The 24,665-nt window shown below is 40.2% G+C and overlaps 2 long non-coding RNA genes across 6 annotated transcripts; both read left to right on the forward strand.

Annotated features, from left to right (window-relative positions):
- Positions 1–4,144: 4,144 nt before the first annotated feature.
- Positions 4,145–10,591, forward strand: LOC109088912. Of its 4 annotated transcripts, none has more exons than XR_006159860.1 (4): positions 4,145–4,222; positions 6,570–6,607; positions 6,763–6,801; positions 10,490–10,591. It is a non-coding gene; the product is annotated as an uncharacterized LOC109088912 (long non-coding RNA). The 4 variants fall into 4 exon arrangements; XR_006159862.1 differs by lacking the exon at positions 4,145–4,222 and adding an exon at positions 4,831–4,966; XR_006159859.1 differs by lacking the exon at positions 4,145–4,222 and adding an exon at positions 5,012–5,150.
- Positions 10,592–19,625: 9,034 nt separating this feature from the next.
- LOC109087438 lies at positions 19,626–21,338 on the forward strand. Of its 2 annotated transcripts, none has more exons than XR_006159857.1 (3): positions 19,626–19,786; positions 19,893–19,975; positions 20,237–21,338. It is a non-coding gene; the product is annotated as an uncharacterized LOC109087438 (long non-coding RNA). The 2 variants fall into 2 exon arrangements; XR_006159858.1 differs by having other exon boundaries at positions 19,893–19,997; positions 20,237–20,289.
- The last annotated feature ends 3,327 nt before the right edge of the window (positions 21,339–24,665 follow it).

A 24,665-nucleotide genomic window follows, 5' to 3' on the forward strand; every position in this document is an offset into this window, starting at 1 on the left:
TGGAAATGCTAGACAGGGGTAAACTGCTCCTGTAGCTCAAGTGGTAGAGCATCGCATTAGCAAGTGCAAGGTTGGGGGTTCGATTCCCCGGGAACACATGATAGGTAAAAATGAATAGCCTGAATGCATTGTAAGTCGCTTTGGATAAAAGCGTCTGCTAAATGCATAAATTTAATTTAATTTAATTTAATTTAAACAAGACTTCGCAGTGAGTTGGCGTGAATGTGCTTGCTTATATGTGTGTGTGTGTATTAGCTGCAGGTGTGTGTGTAATTAGATGCAGGTGTGTGTGTGCAATCAGTCCCAGTTATGAGGCAGGATGGGAATTGGAGTTCAGAATGTCACAGACCCGCAAAAGAGGTGTCAAATCGTGCGGCCTATTCGGGAATGGTGTGCTATGACTTTTATAAGCGATCGGGCGTACGATGTTCGCACACCGGGCGAAATATCGCCCGAAAAATCGCATAGACAATGCATTGCGGCCGACTTTGACGGATCGTAGCTCCGAGATAGAATTTGGCAGAAACGTGTGAATCACCACATTTGGAGAGGCTATCAGGCTGTGCGAGAACATACCCCGCAATGGGGTATAAGTTGTACCCCTGGGGCGCAAGAGCCCCCCAAAGTTGCCCCATAGACATACTATGGTGAGAGATCACCCATGAAACAGTGTGTTTTTCCTACTATAGTACTTTACATAGGAGTTTTGCATTGAACATAACTCTGGATCACAATGTCATAGAGACATGGGGGTGGGCTCATTTTACTCAGCCAACCAATCAGTACATCAGGATTATTGTGAAGCAGTCAAGCCACGCCCTAGCAACCATTTAGGGTCCCTTAGTAACAAGCTCCATAGACTTCCATTGAAAAAGATCAAATTAATATCTTTGGATAGAAGTGTCATAGAAAAAATGAAGGTGGGCTCGTTTGACGCAGGGCAGCAAACAACCAATCACGAATCAACTTCAAGACTTCATAGCCACGCCCTAGCAACCATTTAGACCACCCTAGCAACCCAAAGCATAGAGGGATATCTTCAAATCTGAATGTCATAAAGGCATGGGGGTTGGTTTATATCATTCATACTGGCAAGCAGCCTTTGGAGTATCTACATTGGCAGCTGCCAGGCCACTCCCTAGCAACCAAACAGAGTACCCTAGCAACCATTTAGTAAGTATTATATCTTTACAACAGAAAATCGTACAGACATGGGGGTTGGTATATTTTGTCAAGCAGCCTTTGAGTATCATCATTGACAGATGCCAAGCCACTCCCTAGCAACCAATCAGAGTACCCTAGCAACCGTTTTTCAAGATCTATATCTCTGCATCAGAACATCGTACAGACATGGAGGTTGGTTTACATTGGCAATCATCCTTTGGAGTATCATCACTGGCAGCTGTCAGGCCACTCCCTAGCAACCAAACAGAGTACCCTAGCAACCGTTTTTCAAGATCTATACCTCTGCATCAGAACATCGTACAGACATGAGGGTTGGCTTATATTGTCAAGCATCCTTTGGAGTATCATCATTGGGAGCTGCCAGGCCACTCCTTAGCAACCAAACAGAGTACCCTAGCAACTATTTAGTAAGTATTATATCTTTACAACAGAAAATTATACAGACATGGGGGTTGGTTTATATTGTCAAGCAGCCTTTGGAGTATCATCATTGGCAGTTGTCAATCCACTCCATAGCAACCGAACAGAGTACCCTAGCAACCGTCTTGCAAGACATATATCTCTGAATCAGAACATCGTAGAAACAAGGCGGTTGGCTTTTTTGACTCATGCTAGCAAACTAGAATTCCAACATGCTAGTCATGCTAGCAGTGAATAGCTACATGCTAATAGTGATTAGCTAAGTGCTCAAATTGGCTAACAACATGCTAAGAACTCTATATAAACTACATAGTGACCATCTGTGACAACTACCAACCACCTAGTAACATCAAAGCAACTACACCGGTTATGATAGCAACTGCCTAGCAACTACCCAGGTTAACATAGCAACCGCCTAGCAACCACCCATAGCACCCTAGCAACCGCCTAGCAACACATTAGCAATCACCCAAGGTACCTTAGCAACTGCCTAGCAACCGCCTAACAACCACCCAGGTTACCATAGCAACCGCCTAGCAACCACCCAGAACACCCTAGCAACTGCCTAACAACACCATAGCAACCACCTCAAGTACCTTAGCAACTGCCTAGCAAACGCCTAACAACCACCCAGAACACCCTAGCAACCGCCTAACAACACCTTAGCAACCACCCCAAGTACCTTAGCAACTGCCTAGCAACCTTCTAGCAACCACCCAGAACACCCTAGCAACCGCTTAGCAACACCTTAGCAACCACCCCAAGTACCTTAGCAACCTGCCTAGCAACCACCCAGGTTACCATAGCAACCACCTAGCAGCCACTCAGAACACCCTAGCAATCGCCTAGCAACACCTTAGCAACAACCCCAAGTGACCTAGCAACCACATAGCAACACCCTAGCAACCACCCCAATTACGCTAGCAACCATCCTGGTTACCCTAGCAACGGCCCTAGCAACCATCGTGGGGACCCTAGCAACCACCCCAAGTAACCTAGCAACCACCCCAGGTACTCTTGCAACCACATAGCAACACCCTAGCAACCATCTTGGTACCCTAGCAACCACATAGCAACACCCTAGTAACCACCCCAAATACCCTAGCAACCGCATAGCAGCATCCTAGAAATGGCCTTGGGTACCCTAGCAACACATTGTAACACCCTAGCAACCACCCTGGGTTCTCTAGCAACCATCATGAGTACCCTAGCAACTACACAACAACACCCTAGCAACCACCCCAAGTACACTAGCAATTGCATAGCAGCACCCTAGCAACCACCCTGGGAACCTTAGCAAGCACATAGCATGTGCACAAAACATGCTAAAAACACCATAGTAACCATCTATGGTAACTAAAAAGTACCTAGCACCACCCTATAAACCTACTAAAACAACATAGCAACCACCCACAGCACAGGCAGGACAATAGCAACCACCAATATAGCAACCACCACAATACAATCACAACCACCTATCATTACCATAGTAACCACCTAGCAACCACTGAGATCACCCTAGCAAACGCCTAGCAACCACTTAGAACAACCTATCAACAGCCTAGCAACTACCTAGGAACCATTCAGAACACCCAAGCAACTGCCTAACAACAACTAACAACACACTAACAAATAGCTACCAATCATCCATAAAAATCACACCGAAACACATAGCAGCAAAGATACAACTTATTCTACAGCATCACTGAGCAGCGTGTGTGGCAGTGGGGAGAAGGATGGAAGCTTAACAAGACAAGAAAGTTTATCAGCAACGTTATGGACCAGTGCATGAATTAAATTTGTTTACTGATTATGATGTGGACATGATGGGGTTCATTTATTGGACAAGGGAGGTTATATATTAAATATATATAATGTGGCATGTTATTAGTATATAAAATCTTAAAGAAATCTACAAAAAGCTAACAAAAAACTTCCTTCTTAGTGGTGTATATATTACATTTTATGTGTGTATCATTGCATTGCATATGTATATCATTATATTACATCAATGTATATCCATCAAACCATATTTTAAAGTTCCTTGGTTTTGTCTCCATTAGAGTTGGTAATTTATTATTTAAATATTTAACATTTAAAGAATTTAATATTTCTGGTTGTAATGATTCTTGTTCCTTAAAATTGGTTGTAATGATTCTTGTTCCTTAACACACGCACGTACGCACACACACACACACATACACACACACACATACATACATATATATATATATATATATATACACACACACACACACACATACATAATATATATATTAAACAAAGTTAATCACTAAATTCATTACATAATGTCTCTCATAATGACTCATGGTGATCTTGAAAACAAAGAAAAATATTTTTATGTGTTTAACTTTTTAATATGTGGAACCTTTAATTGATCTTTAATTTTTAATAATAAGACTTGGTGGACACATTAAAAAAAATAAAATAAATACATAAAAATAATCCACTGTCTCCATGGGCGCTCTCTTCCATATATGGACAGAAGAGTAACGCTGCATGACTATTGGCTGCAGCCGAAATTCGCGGTGCTGATTGGCTGAGTAATACCGTGATAGAGCGAAACCAACGGCAGATGTTCCAGAATTCTCCTGAGGTAAGTAACGTTAGTGGTGGTTTCTTTTCTAATGTCTGCCTTTAATAACGAATTTTAAGAAGTAAAATATGTTGCCCAAGTGGTGTATACTATTGTTGGTTGGGCGTTTGTGAATATGTTAGCTAATTCTGAATATTAGCGCAATATTGCGTGAACAAGAGTGCATTTTTTAAGGTATTTTAGCAGAGGTTGGTCATTGACGTTAGGCCGCTGGTGATCGATGGTATTTTTTCCTGCTTGAATGTGCTTTTAGGACAGTATTGGGACAGTATTTCCTAATATTAACCGTCTATTTAAGAAATACATTTGTTTGAGGTGACCGTGAGGCATTAGAAATCTGTGAGGCCTGATTAATGCTGCGTGTTGGGCGTGATTAATGCACGTATTTCTGCTGTTCCATAAACGTCTATGTAGTGGTTTTTCTCTGATCCACGAGGTAAAAATAGACAGGGCTCTGAAACTACACACAGACCGCCGCATCTGACACGATAGTGATGGCGAATCGGCTCAGATCCACACACGGAATCCGTGGGAGGTCGTTATTAATTGACCTTTCCGGTATCGGTGTTGGGGGGCGGGCGGCTTGCCGCTTTGAGCGTAAATGAGCGCGAAATCTTTTTTTTTATTTTTTATTTTTTGGCCGCTGGTTTCCTGCTTGAATGTGCTTTTAGGACAGTATTTCAGAATACGAACCGCATATTTAAGATACTTTCGTTTGAGGTGACTGTGAGGCAGTAGAAATCGGTGAGGCCTGATTAATGCAGCGTGTTGGGCGTATTTTCTGCTGTTCCATAAACTTCTATACAGTGTTTTTTCACTGATCCACGAGGTAAAAATAGACAGAGCTCTGAAACTACACACAGACCGCCGTGTCTGACACGCTAGTGTTGGCGAATCGCGTCAGATTCACACACGGAGTCCGTGTGAGGTGATATTAACGGACTTATCCGTTTCTTCTCGGTCGCGGGGTGCGGCCGGCTTCCCGCTTTGATCTTAAATGAGCGCGAAATCTTTTTTTTTTTTTTTTTTTTTGCCACAGAAAATGTTGAGTTACAGTTTAGATGCGGTGGCAGCTACACTTTATGTACTTTTTTCCATATCGGAATACGAGTACTTTATAATGGTAATGTTTCATGGTTTTAAGTCAGCGGGTTAAAGTGAGAACTTTAAGTTTGAATCGTGGACGATTTGTGCTAACAATGTATTTATCCATTCATTTATTTTGAGTAACGTTAATGAATGCGTCAGGGAGAAGAGACGGTGTGTAAAGCTTAAACACGATCTGTTCATGTGCACCGAATGCAGAGGAAGAGCAGGCTGAAGTTGTGTTTTGTTTGTCTGTTACCAATGCTGCATTAATTTGATGAGAAACGGTTAAAACAGTTGTATTGTAAGATATCTTTTCAATTTAAAATAACTGTTTCCTTTCTTAACATAATTTATGTTATAAATCAGAAATTAATTATATAATGTAATTATTACGAATAAACGTATATTATTATCAGTGTTGAAAAAGGTTGTGCTGCTTATTATTGTGTGAATTTTTTGTGATAAACTGTGATGCATTTTAAAGTTTTGTAATAAAAGGATGCATTTTTTTTTTTAAGTTAAAAAATGGAAAATAAAGTCCAAAATCTTATGCAACATTGTTAAATACTGTCACTTTTGATCAGTTCATGTCTGGTTGGTTATAGTATAAAAAAAAAAAAAAACATTGAACCCAAACTTAATAGTTATAATTCACCGTTTCCACAAAAATGAGGCAGCACAACTGTTTTCAACATTGATAACATGACACTGACAATGATAATTCAGTTTGCCATCACCCAAATAAATTAAATGTAAAAATAATAAAATAAAAAGTAAATTTAAGCTGTAATAATAATTGAAACTATTACTGTTTTTTTTACTGAATTTATCAGCCTTGGAGGGTATAAAAGTATTTTTTTTTTAAATAAATAAATAAATGAAATAACAGAATCTTTTTAGCCTCCAGCATGTCATTTATTTTTGTACTAGCCTTAAGGTTGGTTTCCTCTGTTTTGTGTAGATATGGTTGACATCCACATGTTATATCTCTGATCTAATGTGTTTTCTGTGTCCTGATATATTTGTTATATGCCTATTAATATCTGTGATTGTAAGTATATTTAAAAAATTTACCATAAACATATATTTGGACATAGACCACATATTCAATGTTTATATTAAGAATAAAATTAGATTTAAGTCATAAGAGGTATATTGAAAGTCGTAGATCTGTGTTTTGTTGTTATTAACTGTCCCTGTTGTGTGCTGTCAAGCATAAATTTATTCATTTTTTGTTTTTGTTCTTTTCTTTGTTTAGATTGATCATTGAGCTTTATCTCCTGAGCAATTCTTGAGGTTTGTTTGCATTTTCTGGTTGTAGTACATTTAAAGGTGCACTATGCAGTAATAAGAAAATATGAAATCTTGTAAATCAGAGACGTTGTAGTTTATAGGGTTGACAGATTTTAACAAGTTATGTCTGACATTTTATTTTTCTTTTCAAATTACAGCATTACGAGCACTACTGACTCTCCACTGCAGAATATCCAGTAAGTATTTTATTTTTATTATTATTTTTTTTTATATGGATAAAATATGAACAGATGACAAAGCAATATTAATGAGATACTACTGAGTCATTGATGCACTATAGCACTTCAGAACCTGTGACTAGCATGTGGAGTTTTGTGAAATTCACTGGGGAATGTTGTAGGCCTCAATGATTTTCCTTGCTTGTAATTTTTCACATAAAGTCATTGAGAGAGTGATGAAATGATATTCATTTGGTGGGGGAACCATTCCTTTTAAGTTGCTGTAAGTTATAGATAAACAGTTTTTCCTTCCTTAAAGATAGAACCAGTTTATGTTATGGCCATGGGCTGCATTCGAAGTTGCATACTATCTGTGTGGGTAGTTATTATTTATGAGTTATTTTTTTTTTTTCAATTAAAAATAGTCTAATATGTAGGGCTGGCCGATAAATCGATTTTATCGATTAACTCCAATGTGTAGTTTACATTGGTTTGTTTGAATGAAAATCAGTTTTCTTTTAAACATCCATCGACGCTCCACTCAGGGCTCCCTTAGTTCCGATTGGGCTTAACCCTCCCCCCGCACTGCCAATCAGAGTATTTCTCGGAGTTTTTTTTTTTGACTGGATTTTTTAAAAGTCAGAGCGTCGTGGTTTTCACTCGCTCCAAGAGCCCTCCACCACCGCTCCAAAACGAGTACAATTCATGCCAACGGCCCGTAATATAACTGCATATTAAGCAATAATTCACGTTAAAGATATATAGCTATAGCTTGATACAGATGGATCTCTCAAATCAGAAGATTATAATGACGGCAATAACTGAGCTGGCAGTTATAGGCTAGTTCACAAGGAGTTTGTCTGTTCCTTTTACTGAATATTTTCGGGTTAAAGCATGATTTAAACGGGTACAGCACATTCACATGTAATCGCTTTCGCAATAATGCATTCAAACAAATGTAATCTTACAGTACTTGATCTGTATCTGATTTTGAAATCTGTAAGAAATGCATCGATCTGTAGATAAATTAAGGAAAATGAATGCTATTTTCATCACAAACAAAATTTGCACAGCAGAAAGCAGCAGTTATACCTTTTAATGCTGGAAATGTTATTAGTTTGGCATGTGGTAGGAAAAAAAAGTTTGCACACAATAGCCTAAGCCACTTTGAAACTCTTCTGTTATTTTATTTATTTTTTATTTTAATATAGGCTACGTTATGAACATAACATTTCAAACATACTGAAATACTTTAGCCACGGAGCGAAGGCGGAGCGGTGTTTCTGGTATCAGTGAGCGTGGAGTGATTATTAAATGCTTGGAGCACGGAGGGAAATAGTTGCCGCTCCACTCCACTCACATACTCCGCTACCGAGTGAGAGAGATGTTTTGCCCTACAAAATGAACAAGACCACGGCAGCACAAGCACAGCATATCCGCCAAAAAGCAACCTGCAGCAATGCTCATTGCGCGGCTCACCAAGCTTTACTTTTGTGTCTCGCATGGCAGTAAATAATACGATGATATGATCATACAGTCAATACAGATATTTAATAAAAACATTAAAGACAAGCAGGGCTGTAACATTACCCATTAAAAAAAACGCATGCAATGTCTACACCGGGCATGAGTGGTGCGATCCGACAAAAGACAATAGAAAAGTGATGTTGTCTACACTGGACGTGGCGTGTAGCGACACGATCCCCATCAGTAAACTGATGCTCGTTCTATTTATGACGAAATGTTCTGACACTACGTTCAGATGATTTGCAACTGTAGTGTGATGTCAAGTTTAGACAGACTTTTAGCGCAGTGGGGCACGGAACAACAACTCTCGCGTCCGGTGTAGACACAGTTAGACAGTGTCTGCTCTATTTACAAATAATTTATATAAGAAAAAAATTACTCCCTGCATAGTTGCCAGTTTTAATCTTAACAGCTCTTAACGCCAAATGGATGGTTAGATGCATGATGGGCTAGTATTAAATAAAAAAAAAAAATAATAAATAAAGGTCTTTCCAGCATTAAGGTAATAACGTTACTGCTTTTTTAAAAAATCATCTTCTTGGTTATAAATTTGACTGGTAAATAATAAATAAAGAATTATATTAAAACTTGTTTTGAACAATTTCTTTGTCATTTGAATCTATTTAAATCGTAAATCGGATTTTTGGTGAAAAAATCTGGGATTTTTTCTTTTTTTTTTTTGGTCATATCGCCCAGCCCTACTAATATGTGTGTATGTATGGAGATGTACTACATTTGTCATGTTATCACTGTCATGTGAGCTACAGCATAAGTTACAGTGCAATTCACAATTTTGCTACTGTGGGCCAGAGCATGTGAGCGGAGTGGAGCGGGAGCGAGCAGGGAGCACGAGCGGGCGGGTCTTAGACTGAGCGCAGAGCGGCATTTTTAAAAGGACGGAGCGTTGTTCTATTTCCCGCTCCAATTTCGCTCCGCTCACCACGAATCTGAAGCATGCTCAGTCAATCCTGACCCAGAATCCATCTGTCTTTTACTGTCATCAGAGGGTTTTCTCCGCTGCTGGCTTGGTCTCAAGAAACCACAGCATGAGTCTGAAGCCTCAGACATTGTCCAGTTCAGTTAAGAATTTTGGCCTAATAGTTCATTTTAAAACTTTGATGTAGGCCTATAGCCTGTATATTTTTATTTATATAATTAGGCCCATTAATTCGTTTAATTTTACAGCAGTTTTTTTTTGTACAATTGATATAAGCCAATTTAAAATTAAATCCTGTGTGCTGCGCAAAAGTTCATTTATAAGAATGTTGGCCTAATAGTTAATTTACTTTTAAAACGTTTATGTATATTTTTGTTTATATAATTTTTATTTATATTATTAGGCCCATTTATTCATTTAATTTTACAGGAATTTTTGTGACTAATTTGTCATTTGTAATTTGAAATAAAACATTTCTATTTGAAAAATGTCGTTGTTGCTCATTAGTTCTTTAGGAGGTAAGGCTGTGGTCTAAGCTAAAAGTCACATATAGATTTTTTTTGTTTTTTGGAGCGAGCGGGCGATTTGAGTGGAGCGCGAAGCAAACTGTGCTGAGCGATAATGAGCGGAGCGGCCTGATGTAGCTTTGAGCGGGGGAGCGGAGGGGTGAACAGTTCCGTGAGCGATGAGCGGAGATTCTCACTGCTCCACTCCGCTCACATGCTCTGCTGTGGGCTCATGGGATAGACTAAACTAAAGAATCTCAATAGAAGTGGTAGGTCATCCAGGTACTTTCCATCTACTGCCTTTCACCCTACTATATAGTAGAGAAGTATGCAATTTCAGATAATGCCCTAGACCTTTAAAACCAGGTAAAAACATAATTTGTTGAAGATAATGCCCTAGACCTTTAAATGCCGGTTTTATGGTTGTTTGTTATTTAGATTTTGTCATATTGTTTGGCAGTCAGTATATTATATTGACAATATATTATATTTTGCTACTTTTGAGTTTCACAACCCCGAGGAACCTCTTTGGCCAATCACTTACAGTAGCTTTAGGTTTGGAATAGAATTAATTTATATTGAAAATCTGACTGTATTGAAAAACATTTATGGATGCCTTTGCATATTAAGAGTTTATTTTTTTATTAAATGTTAATATTGATCTTATTTCACATACATAGGCTATCTTTAATTGTGTGTGTGTGTGTGTGTGTGTGTGTGTTTTGTTGTTTTGCAGACCATCTATTCAGAGCACAACCTGCATTTTTCACTGCAGCTGAACGCCTGTTTTTTTTGGATTTTCTCCAAACAGCAGTTCTTCTGAATTGTTCTTCCCACCCTCTCCATATACCCTCCCCATATACCACCCCCCACCCACCAAAAAAAAAAAAAAAAAAAAAGTTCATTAATTTTAATACTAAGTTGATCATTAGTGTTCAATTACTACTGTTCTTTTAAAAGTTCAGTCCTTTTAATACTAGGTTAATAATTTGTTTAATCTGCTATTGTTTTTTTTTTTTTCCTTTGGAAACAAGTTTTTCTATTAATATTAGATTCATAATTTGTTTTATCTGCTACTGTTCTTTTTATTGAAAAGTTTATTAGCTCTATTTGTGAGTCGTTCTTTTTCTTGTCAATTAACTAATTTTTTTTTCCTTGAATACGTTGCAGGTTGTATCGCTTCAGCTTTTCGTGAAGTAAGTGACTGAAAATATCTTTTAAAAAATGCTTATTGGATACAGTACTTTTTGACTGTAGCATTAAAACCACTTTACAGTCATTTTTAATCAGATCTGTTTAAACTCATGAAAAAAAAGGTTTGTTTGCTAAACACTTGTTTAAGAGACAATTTGAAATCTGCTTATTATTGTTGTTGTTGTTGTTGTTGTTATAAAAAAAAAATCAGATGATCAGGATGTTAAACTTGGATTATTTAATCCCATTTAGCTAAAAAAAGGTTTAGTATTATGATCATAAAATTGCCAAAGGCTGTAATTGAACTAAATTAACTTATTCTAATGTGAAGTATGTTTGAAAATTAAGCACTTCTTTTTTTGCATACATACAGCATGTAATGGTGTTTTCAGAGCATCTCTACAGAGAAAGCATCACATTTACACAATTTCCGTGTCTGTATATGCTTGTGCAGTTGGAGAATTCCCAACTCTTTGACCAAGTTATATCATGTCTTTGGTCTGTTTTCTCATATTTTGTCTTTTGTTCTTTTGAAGGATGCCTCGGAAAGGTAGGAGATCCAGGGCTCAAAAAGTTCGTTGGACAAAGTTAGACCTGACAGGACAGACGATCGTCAGTAAAGGTGTTGCTCAGGTTTCTGATGGACAGCAGTATGAAGATGGCGACAGCACATCTAGAATTCTATCCGTGCAGGCGTCTCATTGCCAGAGTGATGCAAGGTATGATGTTTTCTCCCGAAATCATCAGTGCACATGTGTAGCTCTGACATTCCTTGCGTACCACAGTGAGGGAACTTTGTTCGAACAGCCTGATCTTGACAGAGTGCTAGAGGAAGGGGATGCTTTGTATGTTGGCATTAAAATGCAGCTTATTGCTGAAGGAAGATTCCGACAGGATCTTCTAAGCATGGCTGAAGTACCCGTGAGCATCACAACTTCAAACCACAACTACAGCGTCCAAAAGTCAGAAGTGGTGATGGGATACCTCAGAGACAGAGGAACTCCTGAAATGGATGCGTGGTGGATTCCTCTTGATGAAAGACTTCAGTGTCTCTCAACAGATGTCAGCCATGCACTGCTTATTGTGTTCTCCAGAGTGCTTTGCTGTGTTCAGAGACAGATCTGGAAGATATGGATATTTTGATTCCCATTCCAGAACTGCTGAAGGTTTGCCACATCCTACTGGTGACGGAACGGCAGTTATGCTAACTTTCACCAACCTGCATGACATGACCAACAGATTATTTGAGCTTTTTTGGAATCGTGGTGCTCAGACTTGCTATGAATTCATGGCTGTTTCATTTGAAATGGAGCAACAGTCTGAGGAACCATGCTCATCATCAGCATGTGTGACACCATCAGAAGTAACTTCATCTCTGCCAAAAACACAAACAACTGCTGACGTCAGAATTCCTGAAAATCTTGTTCTTACAGATGACACAAACCAAAGTGTCATAAAGGTTTTAAAAACAAACAAGCAGCGAAGAAGAAAAGAAGTGCGTAAAATTGCGAGTAAAAAGCAAGAAGAAAGACTTGAGAAAACCGCTCCACATTTTGAAGTCCGGGAACAAAAAAGAAGAGAATACGAGAGAGAGAAATATGCCACCAATTTGTATTTTCGGAAGAAGAAAATGGAGGTCACAAAAAAGAAGTATGATCAAGATTATTTTGCCAGATTCAAGAAGGTAGAGTACATGACCAAAAGGTACAACGTTGATGTTCTCTTCCAGAAAAAGAGGAAAGAGTACATAATCAAGAGGTACCACACTGATGCTCTTTTCCAGAGGAAAATGAAGAACTACATGGACAGAAGGTACAAGACAGATGCTCTTTTCCAGAAGAAGAAGAAGGACTACATGGACAGGAGGTACCACATGGATGCTTCTTTCCAGAAGAAGAAGAAGGACTACATGGTGAGGAGGTACAAGACCGATGATCTTTTCCAGAAGAAAATGAAGGACTACATGGTCAGGAGGTACCACACTGATGCTCTTTTTCAGAAGAAAATGAAGGACTACATGGCCAGAAGATACGCAAGTGATTCAGTGTTTAGATCACATCACATTCTACGTTGTACTCTCCAGAAGAAACAGAAGTGTCTCACCGATGCTGGATTCCACATTCTTCACAAGTTGAGATGTGCATTAAGGATCAAGAGAAAATACAGGCCATACATTCATTCCTGCCAGGAGACACCCAAATCCGATGTGACTAACCAGCCTGTGTCCAACAGCTTGATGCAAAAGGCCATATCTGCATTTCGGTGTCAAATTCTGCATGGTCCAACTTACATATGCACAGTCTGTCACAGGGCGCTTTTTCCAAATCAAGTCAAGATGTGTAATAGAACACGATATGTAAAAAATGTTCATATTACAGCCTCTTGCCTAACCAGGAAATATGTTCATGCTTGTGACAGTGCCTGCTCAGTTTCTTGTGCAGTTCCAGAAGAGAGAAGACAGGAGTGGATCTGCCACACCTGTGACAATCATCTGAAGAGAGGATCCATGCCTTCTATTGCAGTGGCAAACAGACTTGAATTGCCTCCCATCCCTGCAGAACTGCTTGAACTGAATGTTCTTGAACGACAGCTTATCGCCAAAATTGTTCCTTTTGCGCAAAAATAGAGTTGCATTGCCCAAGGACAGCAAAGATCAGTTTATGGTTCTGTTTTTTGTGTGCCCTCTGAGGTGGAGAAAACAGTCAACTGTCTGCCAAGGCCTAACAGTGAGTCCCAGCTACTACATGTGAAACTGAAAAAAGACACATCAAGTTCAGAGGATACCACACTTCCATACAGTGAATATGCACAATGTGCTAGCAGCGTTAGCAAAACTGAAAGCGATGCATTTAGAATACAGGGACATCTTGATTAGTGATGCTGCCACATTTGAATTTCTCCCTGTTGATGAGCTGGATGACACAGAGGAGAAACAGGAAGTTGGTGTCTCTGAACAGGATGACCAGAATGTCAGCACAGAAGAAAAGGATGAACTCAGGCCTGGCCTCACTCTGGACACATGCATGCAGCCACTTGACATTGGACAGGACTTGCTGTCATACGGTGAGGGAATCTTCAGCATTGCACCTGCCCAAGGGAAAAAGCCAGTTGGATTTTTCAAGGTTCCCAAATTGGAAGCCATGGCTTTCCCCGTACAGTTTTCCCACTGGCAGAACACAGTTGATGAGGCACGATTTTCCAAGTTGCATTATCACCAAGCATGTACTTCAATGCTAGACTGTTCTGCGTGGATACTCGTTTTGCCAAAGACCAGAGTTATCTCTTCTTTGCACAGTTTGTCTCTGAAAACGCACATGGGCTAGAAACAGCATGTCTATCCAGTTGCGAAAGGGCAAACCTGTTACAAAAGATGGACGTAGAATCTCCAACAAGCTTCTTCAGGATGATCTTGAGGTCGAAAGACTGGTCCACAGCCGTGACGCCACAAGGTTTATGCAACCTTTGAGAGGCACTCCATCTTATTGGGAGAAAACGTTGAGAGATCTACAGGCCATGATCAGGCAGTTAGGGAATCCTACTTTTTTTTGCACATTCAGTGCAGCCGAAATGCGATGGCCAGAAGTGATAACGGCGATCAAGGCTCAGCAAGGTGAAGAGGTTGTCTTTTCAGAGCTTGACTGGACGACGAAATGTGAAAATCCTTCGAATGTTAACCCCGTCACCGTCATGCGGATGTTTGAGAAACGATTGGATGCGTTAATGACTCATCTGCTTTTGTCACCTGCTCAACCCATTGGGCGAAGTCGAGGATTACTTTTGTCGCGTCGAGTTTCAAGCCAGAGGAAGCCCACACATTCATCTGCTGGCCTGGGTAAAGGGGGGCACCTGAATTCGAAAATCAGTCTGACCAGTAGTGTGGTGACTTTATTGACCGTTACATAACCTGCCAGTTGCCGGACCCTACCACCGATCCCGAGCTTCCCGCTTCATAAAATTGTCACCGAAGTTCAACTTCACAGCAGGAAACACTCCAAATCTTGCAAGAAAGGAAATGTGTTGTGTAGATATGGGTTCCCTAAACTACCCATCTCAAGCACCACCATCACCCGTCCCCGACCACAACGTCCTGAGGAAGATCAAAACGAAGACCAAAACCACCCAGCGAGAGAAATCGTCAATACAGGATGCTGTTCGAAAAGCAATGAACGAAGCCAGGACTAAACTCAAGCCATGTGGGGATTTGCTAAACGATCCCCAGGCCTCCTTTGAACAACTTGTCAACTTGCTGACCAATGGTAATCTGTCCATGGATGATTACTGTAAATACGCTGAAGGCACTGTCCACTTCAAATGTGATTTTGCTGAAGCGTGATCCAAAGGAGGCTTGGGTGAATGGATACAACCCAGATTTGCTGAGGGCATGTGGAACGCCAACATGGACATACAGTTCGTTCTTGACTCTTTCAGCTGCATCATGTATATGTTGTCCTACATTTCCAAGCCAGAGCACGAAATGAATGATTTCCTGAAGACCGTGATCAAGGGTGTTCGTGAAACCAACGTGAACGAAGAGGACGAAATGAAGCAGATAATGGTGCAGGCCTACTCCCAAACACAGGCAAGTGAGTGCTCAGGAGTCTGTGGCACGGACATGCAGCTTACCAATGAAGAAGTGTTTCCGAAGTGTTGTGTTTTATAACCGACGATGATGATGCCCTGAAGATGACGTTTGCCCCGTAGTGTCCTACACAGCAAAGATCCTGATTCAAGAGGAGATGTCTGGATGTCAGGTTATGATAGATAAATACAGAGCAAGGCCTCAAACAACCGGGTGAGTTTGGAAAAGAATGTGTCTTGCAGACTTTGTGTCGAAATTACCGTGTTGTGTATGGTCGGCAACTAAAGGAAGAATGTCCCTCACCACTCCTCAACGATATGGGATTCATTCAGAAGAGAACTGTTGGTAAGGCTGCAATTATCAGGTATGCTCGGTTTTCGGAGGAGAAGCAACCGGAGAAGTTTTGCGGAACAATGGTAAAACTTTACGTGCCACATCGTTTCAACGAACAGCTGAAACCTCAACGGTATCCAACGTATCAGGAGTTTTACAAAAATGCATTTGTGGAACTCCCGGCACACCCTGGTCTCCTAATGCCTGTCCGTGGCTTAGTTGTTAAGCACAACAGCAGAAGTTTTAAAAACACAGCAAAAAAGTGGACGAAGCATTCGCACAGCTGCAGCGGGAAGGACCATCTGAGGATGCTTGGTCTGCTTTTGCACCTGAAATTGACGTTGATCGCATGGAGTGCATTGCAGAACCACAAGATGTCGATCCAGAAGAAGATGAACAGGATGATGTTCCGGAATACCAGATTCTTCGTGAAGATGGAGACGGAGTCGTACCACAGATAGAGGCACCACAGATGACTAATGAATTTCTGAGGAAGTTGTTTAGGAGTCTAAATGAGACGCAGGCAGCAATTTTTTACACTGTCCGTCAGTGGTGTCAGAAGCGTGTGTGGGGTCACAATCCAGAGCAGTTTTTTTTTTTACTTTTTTGTCAGGCGGTGCTGGCTGTGGGAAATCACACGTCATCAAGTGCATACACTCGGAAGCAACCAAGATTCTGCGACAACTTCCCTCGACTCCGGGAAGAAGGGATCTCTCCGTGCCCACGGTGCTGTTGTTCCTGCGTTTACTGGAACGGCAGCATTCAACATCTCTGGTAAAACGCTGCATTCCCCTTTTAAAACTGCCAAGGAGTCTTAAGCCACCTTATCAGGGACTTGGGAACGCCCTAGATGAAGTGAGAGCAGGATTACGTGACGTGGAGATTCTTATCATCGACGAAATATCCATGGTTTCAAAGGACCTGTTTACTTACGTAAACTGGAGATTTTCAGCAGATCAAAGGCAGCAAGAAACCTTTTGGAGGAATATCTTGCCTCGTCGTAGGGGATTATTATCAACTGCCACCGCTTGGTAAAGCTAAACCACTCTGCGTGTATGAAGAGGATGTGCTGGACTTCTGGAAGGACCACTTTCAAATCATCACCCTCACAGAGATCATGCGCCAGAAAGAAGACCTCGCTTTCGCTGAACTGCTGAACCGATTACGAGTGAAGCAGAAGACTGAAGCTCTCAGGGAAGATGATAGAGCTTTGTTATTCCAGGCTGTGAAGCAACCAGAAGACTGCCCGCGTGATGCTCTGCATATATTCGCCACTAACAAAGAAGTTGATAAGTACAATACCGAGACTGTACAGGCCCTTTTCACTGACATCATAACAATTGATGCCGAAGATTACAGGAAGGACCCAAAAACAGGAAGGATGAAGATACTAAACAAACCTGCCACTGGAAAAAAGGACGACTTGCTTGACACAATGCAAGTTGCAGTGGGAGTTCGTGTGATGGTAACCAGGAATCTGGATGTAGAAGACGGAATTGTCAATGGATGTTTTGGCACGATTGCAAACATCGTCACCAAAACAAAAGATGGAATTGCCACAGTACAAATGCTGGGACTTCAACTCGACAATCCGAACGCCGGTCAGAAACATCGCAAAAAGGTACGAAGGTGAAGAAGACGTCTTGGCTTACATTGAGAGATCTGAAGAAAGTCTGAGGAAAGGAGCCGTTCGTCGACAATTTCCCATCAAGCTAGCTTACGCCTGCACAGCCCACAAAGTTCAAGGCATGACGATGCACTCTGCAGTAGTGTCATTGAAGAAGATTTTTGAGCCGGGAATGGCCTACGTTGCCCTCAGCAGAACGACTTCTCTACAAGGATTACACATTACGGATTTCGACGACAAGAAGATATATGCTGATCCAGAAATCACAGCCTCTTTGCAAAGCATGAGAAGAGCAAGAGTCGAGGATATCACGCCACTTCTGCAGCACGTGAAGGAAACTAGGCAGGAACAGACACTCACCATCATTCATCACAACACGGAAGGACTGGCATCTCACATGGAGGATATCAGATGCCATCATGAGCTACAACTCGCTGATGTTCTGTGTCTAACGGAAACACACCTGACCGGATCGTGTACTTCAGATCTCCAGTTGAAAGGACACAACTTGTTCACACGCAACAGGCATGTCTCCTACTCAACACATCAAGAACTTGGAAACAAAATGGAGGTGGAGTCGCAATATATTGCAAGGAGCACATTCCAGCTCAGCCCAGGCAATATATACAAAATGTGACTGATCTGGAGTTTGTTGTAATCAAATTAGATTCCCCAATAAAAGCAGCAGTCGTAGCTGTGTATAGGCCACCACAATACAGTACTGGAGATTTCTTGACCAACCTGAAGAGTATGCTGGATTATCTGGACCTAGCACACAACGATCTCGTCATCATCTGTGGAGACTTCAATGAGGACCTCCTACACCCTGGAAAAAAACCAATTCTGGAGTTGTTTCAAGCTCGAGGATACACGCAACTGATTACAACAGCGACAACGGAAAAACGCCACACTACTTGACCACATCTACATTTCAAATCCGGACCTCTGCCATCAATCGGGTGTGTTACAGAGCTACCACAGTTACCACAATCCTGTGTACTGTGTATTGCGTTTTACGTAGGAGATTTGGCTGGTATGGATGTTTTGGTGTTGTACCGTGTTGAACCTGGGGCCACTGAACCTGCATTAACGACGACAGTGGGGCTAGAGCAGCCTTAGTCCCCGGGTTGGCTGGTATGGATGTGTTTTGGTGTTGTACCATACAGAACCTGGGGCCACTGAACCTGCATTAACGACGACAGTGGGGCTAGAGGAGCCTTAGTCCCCGGGTTGGCTGGTATGGGTGTGTTTTGGTGTTGTTCCATGCAGAACCTGGGGCCACTGAACCTGCATTAACGACGACAGTGGGGCTAGAGGAGCCTTAGTCCCCGGGTTGGCTGGTATGGATGTGTTTTGGTGTTGTACCATACATACAACCTGGGGCCACTGAACCTGCATTAACGACGACAGTGGGGCTAGAGGAGCCTTAGTCCCCGGGTTGGCTGGTATGGATGTGTTTTGGTGTTGTACCATACAGAACCTGGGGCCACTGAACCTGCATTAACGACGACAGTGGGGCTAGAACAGCCTTAGTCCCCGGGTTGGCTGGTATGGATGTGTTTTGGTGTTGTGTCATATGGAACCGAGGGCCACTGAACCTGGATTAATGATGACAGTGGAGGCGCTGACAGCCTTGGCCAACAGGTTGGCGTGTACGGTCGTGTTGCGGTTAGATTGTGGTGTCTGTGGTCATATAAAGGTGTTATGCCATTGAGCTCTCTAGAGAGTGCAGCAGGAAGGACGAAGGAGTAGTGTGGCATCTCCAGGGAGGACACTAGGAAGGCAGTAGCAGCAGCATACAGGACGCAGTGAGGATTAGTGTGGTAGCTCCAGGGAGGACACAGACAGTGAGAGCAACAGCAACAGTAAGTCATAAAAGACAGTAAGGTAAAGTGAGAAGTAGTAAGAGACTGTTGTGATGTATTTGACCTTAACATAACATTTCTTTTAAATTATTTAGTTTTCAATCTGTACAATGTGTACTGGATGTATTATTTGCAGTCCTCTGCTATTCTAATATTGATATGTGCTCTTCTGTAAAGTTGCAGGAAGATTTTGGAGACAATAGCAGTCCTCTCAAACACTGGATATGAGTGTGCAATATACCATCTAAAGCTAAGTGTTAAAAGATGTCACTTCGGTCACTGTACTACTTGCACACGATAACCACATTTAAAGGAATATTGTAATCTAATTTTGATTTTGATGTTTTTCAGGAACCGGCAAGTCTGAGAAGATCAAGTGTGCTACAATACTGATGGTGATGAGCTGGATACCAGCTTATGTGCTAATTTCTTTCAGTAAGTTTGAGTTTACTTTTTTTATTTTTTTTTTTTTTTATTATAAAGTTTATTAGTAAATGTGTATGTAGTGATCCCGTTATTCATTTATTAATTTCATTGCCAGAGGACGGGACCAGATGTGTTTTGGAGTTGAGGACAATGCTGAAGACTAAAAAAGCAACGGAAGAAGCACATTAAAGCACTGAGGTAAAGTTTGTCAATAATACTGGTAAGGTCTAGTGTTTCAGTGCATTTTATCATACAATGTGTTTGTTCAGAGGCATGTGCTTTGATGTGAAAGCTTAGATTTTAAAGTGTATGATGGCTCTCAGAAGTGAGGGAGCAGAAATGTCTCTTGCAAGACATACATCTGACCTGAAAGTTTATGCTCTGTAAGTCTTGCAGAATGAAAACAATTCAATTCAATTCACTAACATGATCATATCTGTTTTACCTTCTCTACCTCAGGGTGTCGAGCCTGTTTGCCATGTCAGATCCAGCGGCTAGATGGCGGGAGATGCTTCATACCCCTGATTGCATTGAATCATTTTATTAATCAATTAATCAATCAATGGTCAATTAATTAATTTTAATATATTTATTTAATATATTTTAATATATAAATTATCTTATTATCATAGTAAATAATTGGTCTCAATTTAATATTTCATATATTAGCTTAAATAAGAATGTTATTATAATGTGTACGCCATGCCAGAGGAGGATGGGATCCCCCTGATGAGTCTGGTTCCTCTCAAGGGTTTTTTATCTCCTTAAGAGTTTTTTCCTTGCCACTGTCGCCACTGGCTTGCTCACTGGGGGTGTTGTGTCAAATCCTTTGTGCCTCTCGGGTCCCTGCCGACCAGGGTTTCCAAAACAATAGTTTGTGAGTCGATGAATATATTTTTTTATTAATTAAATCATAGAAACAAGGCTCCACAATCAATTTGAAATAAAAGTGAAATCATGTTATGGCTTAGTCACTTACAATAAAGCAGTAAGCCCTGTGATGCCATGATTTACAGTGCTTTCAGAACTGCTAAGGGGTGTTGTTAAAAGCCCCTCTGGTTTTCTGAAATCACAGGGCTTATGGGCTTATGCCTTTTATAAATACTTGCGCAGTAATAGACGGAATCATGGACAGTAATCGAGTATTTTACAATGGCTTTGAATGCAACATGCACAAGGTTCACTTTATTTATACAATAATTCAAACACTTTCACCAGTATTCTGATAAATAGAAACTTGAAGGATTTCAAACAAAAATTAGTATTGTGTAAAACAAGTTAAGATGTATCATTTTCTTGTAGTACAATTTTATTATTGCAACAGTAAAGTATGTGAAAGTGAAGAAATTAAAACAAAAAATAGTATTGTGTAAAACAAGTTATTGCAACAGTAAGGTATTTATGTTTTTTTATTTTTATAATCTTGTTATTGCAGATATTAGATCATTTTATTATAAAGTTAAAATAATATTTATACGTGAGCTAGTACGACATTATAGGGTGGGATTTGGCACAACAGGCGTTTTCTAAATCTTTAATAAACATTTTGGTTGAATTGGTACATCAAGTGTTATTGTCTTTATTGAATCTTCTTCAATGGCACATTAACAATGTGTTCTTGTGAACTTCACAGAAGGTCCAGGGGGTATTCCAGAAAGCAAGTTTAACTTACTGTCACACATACACTAAAGTTGATTAACCCAAACCTTGCTTACTCAAGGTATGCTGGTTCCAAAAACGATATTATACTTTTTTTTTAATCAAGGCCACAATATGTCTCTGCATATTTTAACTGTTTACATATTTTTCATTAAAATATTTAATGTCAGGACTAAGGATTGCAAAAAAAATAAGCTTTTGGTGTCCAGAAATAATTGATTTTAATTTATTGACAAAGAATATTTACTGGTAGTGAATTAAAAGCTATAGGATCTAGCTGTGGCTGGGCTTGGGATTGGTGAGGCGATATTTGGCACAGCAGGTGCTTTTCTTAATCTTCTTAATAAACATTTTAGGTGAATTGGCAAATCCAGCATGTTTGTCTTTATTGAATTGTATATTCACAGATGGTACAGTAAGATGGTAAAACTTACTTTTAAATAAGGTTTGTATTCTATACATGAAGACCACTTTGTGTGTAAATATTTGTTTTTATCATAATTCAGCAATTTTTATCATAATTCAGCAAATTATCTAATAAGCAAACTTTGTTTAACCTCTAAATCTGCTAAGATCTCACTCTTACTTGATCCGGATGAGTATCATTAGAAAGACTTAAAATCTCAGCCTCAGTAATTCAATATTGTTGATAAAACTTGGCTGCAGTGACAGTAATTTCTTCATATGTTACGAGTGCAAAATCAACAGTTAATGCACATTTCACTAACCATATATGCACCTGACAGAGAAAAAAAAATTACAAACACATTTTGTAGATATACATAGTTTACCGACAGTACTTGAAAGTTTTTTTATTTTTTTTTATTTTTTTGTATTATTATTTTTAAATTAATTTTTTTTTTTTTAAAAGTTAATTACATGAATTCTGGCAGAAACTATTTATTAAATTAATTTCTCTTGTCTAACAGTCCACCACTGTAACACTGGTAAGTGTCTGGAGTACAGAAAGTTCCTCCGTCATGGAGCTCAGAAGATCCACTGCAGGTTTGACCCCCAGGTGACCTCAGCCCACTTCACAAAGGTGTGGCTGGCATTCAATACTATTTTCTCTAAAAGATTTTGTTAAAACTATTTATTTATGATAATCAGTAATAAAGCAAAAATGTATGACAGTATGTTACTGTGTGGTAAAGCTTTACTGAAAGCTTTACAATTCACTGAAAATATAAGCAGTTTAGCTAAAAGTTGGTAGTTCCTCTTCTGGGAAATAGTATTTAATTTTAGTACTAAAAATTAGAGTTTTTGAAATTTAAAAACCCCTGAAAACTGTCATATTTAAGGTGCCATATTAAAGGTCCTTGAAAAATACTAGAATTTTTAAAAGGCAATATATATGAAACTATTGTTCTTTTTTGGTTTCGATAAAAAGTATTTTTACGCAAGATGAACAATGCAGTGCGTGTTAAATAGGCATTTCATCTGGCTTTTGGGAGCGCACGAGATCTCGCGATATTATTCATTCAGGTGAAAGGCAGTCTCGCGATATCGGTATTAAGTTGAACTTGTGGTAATACCTTCTATCCTTTGCTTGCATTACACTGTTTGGTCTTCTATTGTATGTGCTGTTTGTTTGGGTTTCATTTGGGAACGCACGTAAATTTTGACGCGCTTTGTGTTGCATCATTTACAAGCGAGGAGCGCGTCTCCATATCTGCATATACTGTGGGGTTGCTTAATAATTATCTGAGGTGTCTGTGTGTGGCGTTATCTCACTAGATTTGTAACGTAAATCATCTATGCAAACACAGGACAACAACATATCGCTATGCATCGCGATTTCAAAATAAAAGTCACTCTCAGTTTACCTAGATCTATTTATTCAAAACTAAACACATTTTTAAAAACAAATTGAATGGCGCTGTAAAATGAAATATCACCAGTCCGTACTTATTAGTGGTGCTTGCCAAAGGCAAAGCATCACTATTACTATGCACCGTACTTATTAGTGGTGCTTGCCGAAGGCAAAGCATCACTTGTATTATCTCACATACTTATTATTATTATTATTATTCTTACTTCTTCCGTACAAAACTTCGGCGCGTAACTAGTCCCACAGTTTTTGTCACAGACCAACGAAACATGTGTCAAATCGTGCGCCCTATTCGGGAATGGTGTGCTATGACTTTTATAAGCGATCGGGCGTACGATGTTCGTACACCGGGCGAAAATCGGCCAAAAAAACACCCATAGACTTTGCATTGTGTCCAACTTTGACGGGTCGTAGATCCGAGAGAGAGTTTCGCAGAAACATGTGGATCACCACATTTGGAGAGGCTATCAGGCTGTGCGAGAACATACCCCGCTGTGGGGTATAAGTTGTACCCCTGGGGCGCAAGAGCCCCCCAAAGTTGCCCCATAGACATATTATGGTGAGGGATCGCCCATGAAACAGCGCGTTTTTCCTACTATGGGAAATTACATAGGGATTTTGTATTGAATATAAATCTGCATCACAGTGTCATAGAGACATGGGGGTGGGTTCATTTTACTCAGCCAACCAATCAGACTCTCAGGATAATTGTGACTCTATCAAGCCACGCCCTAGCAACCATTTAGGGCCCCTTAGTAACAACCTCCATAGACTTCCATTGAAAAAGATCAAATTAATATCTTTGGATAGAAGTGTCATAGAAACATGAGGGTGGGCTCGTTTGACTCAGGGCAGCAAACGACCAATCACGAATCACCTTCAAGACTTCATAGCCACGCCCTAGCAACCATTTACACCACCCTAGCAACCCAAAGCATAGAGGGATATCTTCAAATCTGAATATCATAAAGGCATGGGGGTTGGTTTATATCATTCATACTGGAAAGCAGCCCTCATTCCCAGCTGCCAAGACACTCCCTAGCAACCAAACAGAGTACCCTAGCAACCGTTTTGCAAGACCTATATCTATGCATCAGAACATCGTAGAGACATGGGGGTTGGCTTATATTGTCAAGCATCCTTTGGAGTATCATCATTGGGAGCTGCAAGGCAACTCCCTAGCAACCAAACAGAGTACCCTAGCAACCATTTTGCAAGATCTATATCTCTGTATCTGAACAATGTACAGACATGAGGTTTGGCTTATACTGTCAAGCAGCCTTTGGAGTATCGTCATTGGGAGCTGTCAGGCCACTCCCTAACAACCAAACAGAGTACCCTAGCAACCGTTTTGCAAGACCTATATCTCTGAATCAGAACATCGTAAAGACATGGCGG

Source organism: Cyprinus carpio, unplaced genomic scaffold, assembly GCF_018340385.1.
Source record: "Cyprinus carpio isolate SPL01 unplaced genomic scaffold, ASM1834038v1 S000006781, whole genome shotgun sequence".
Classification (NCBI taxonomy): Eukaryota; Metazoa; Chordata; class Actinopteri; order Cypriniformes; family Cyprinidae; genus Cyprinus; species Cyprinus carpio.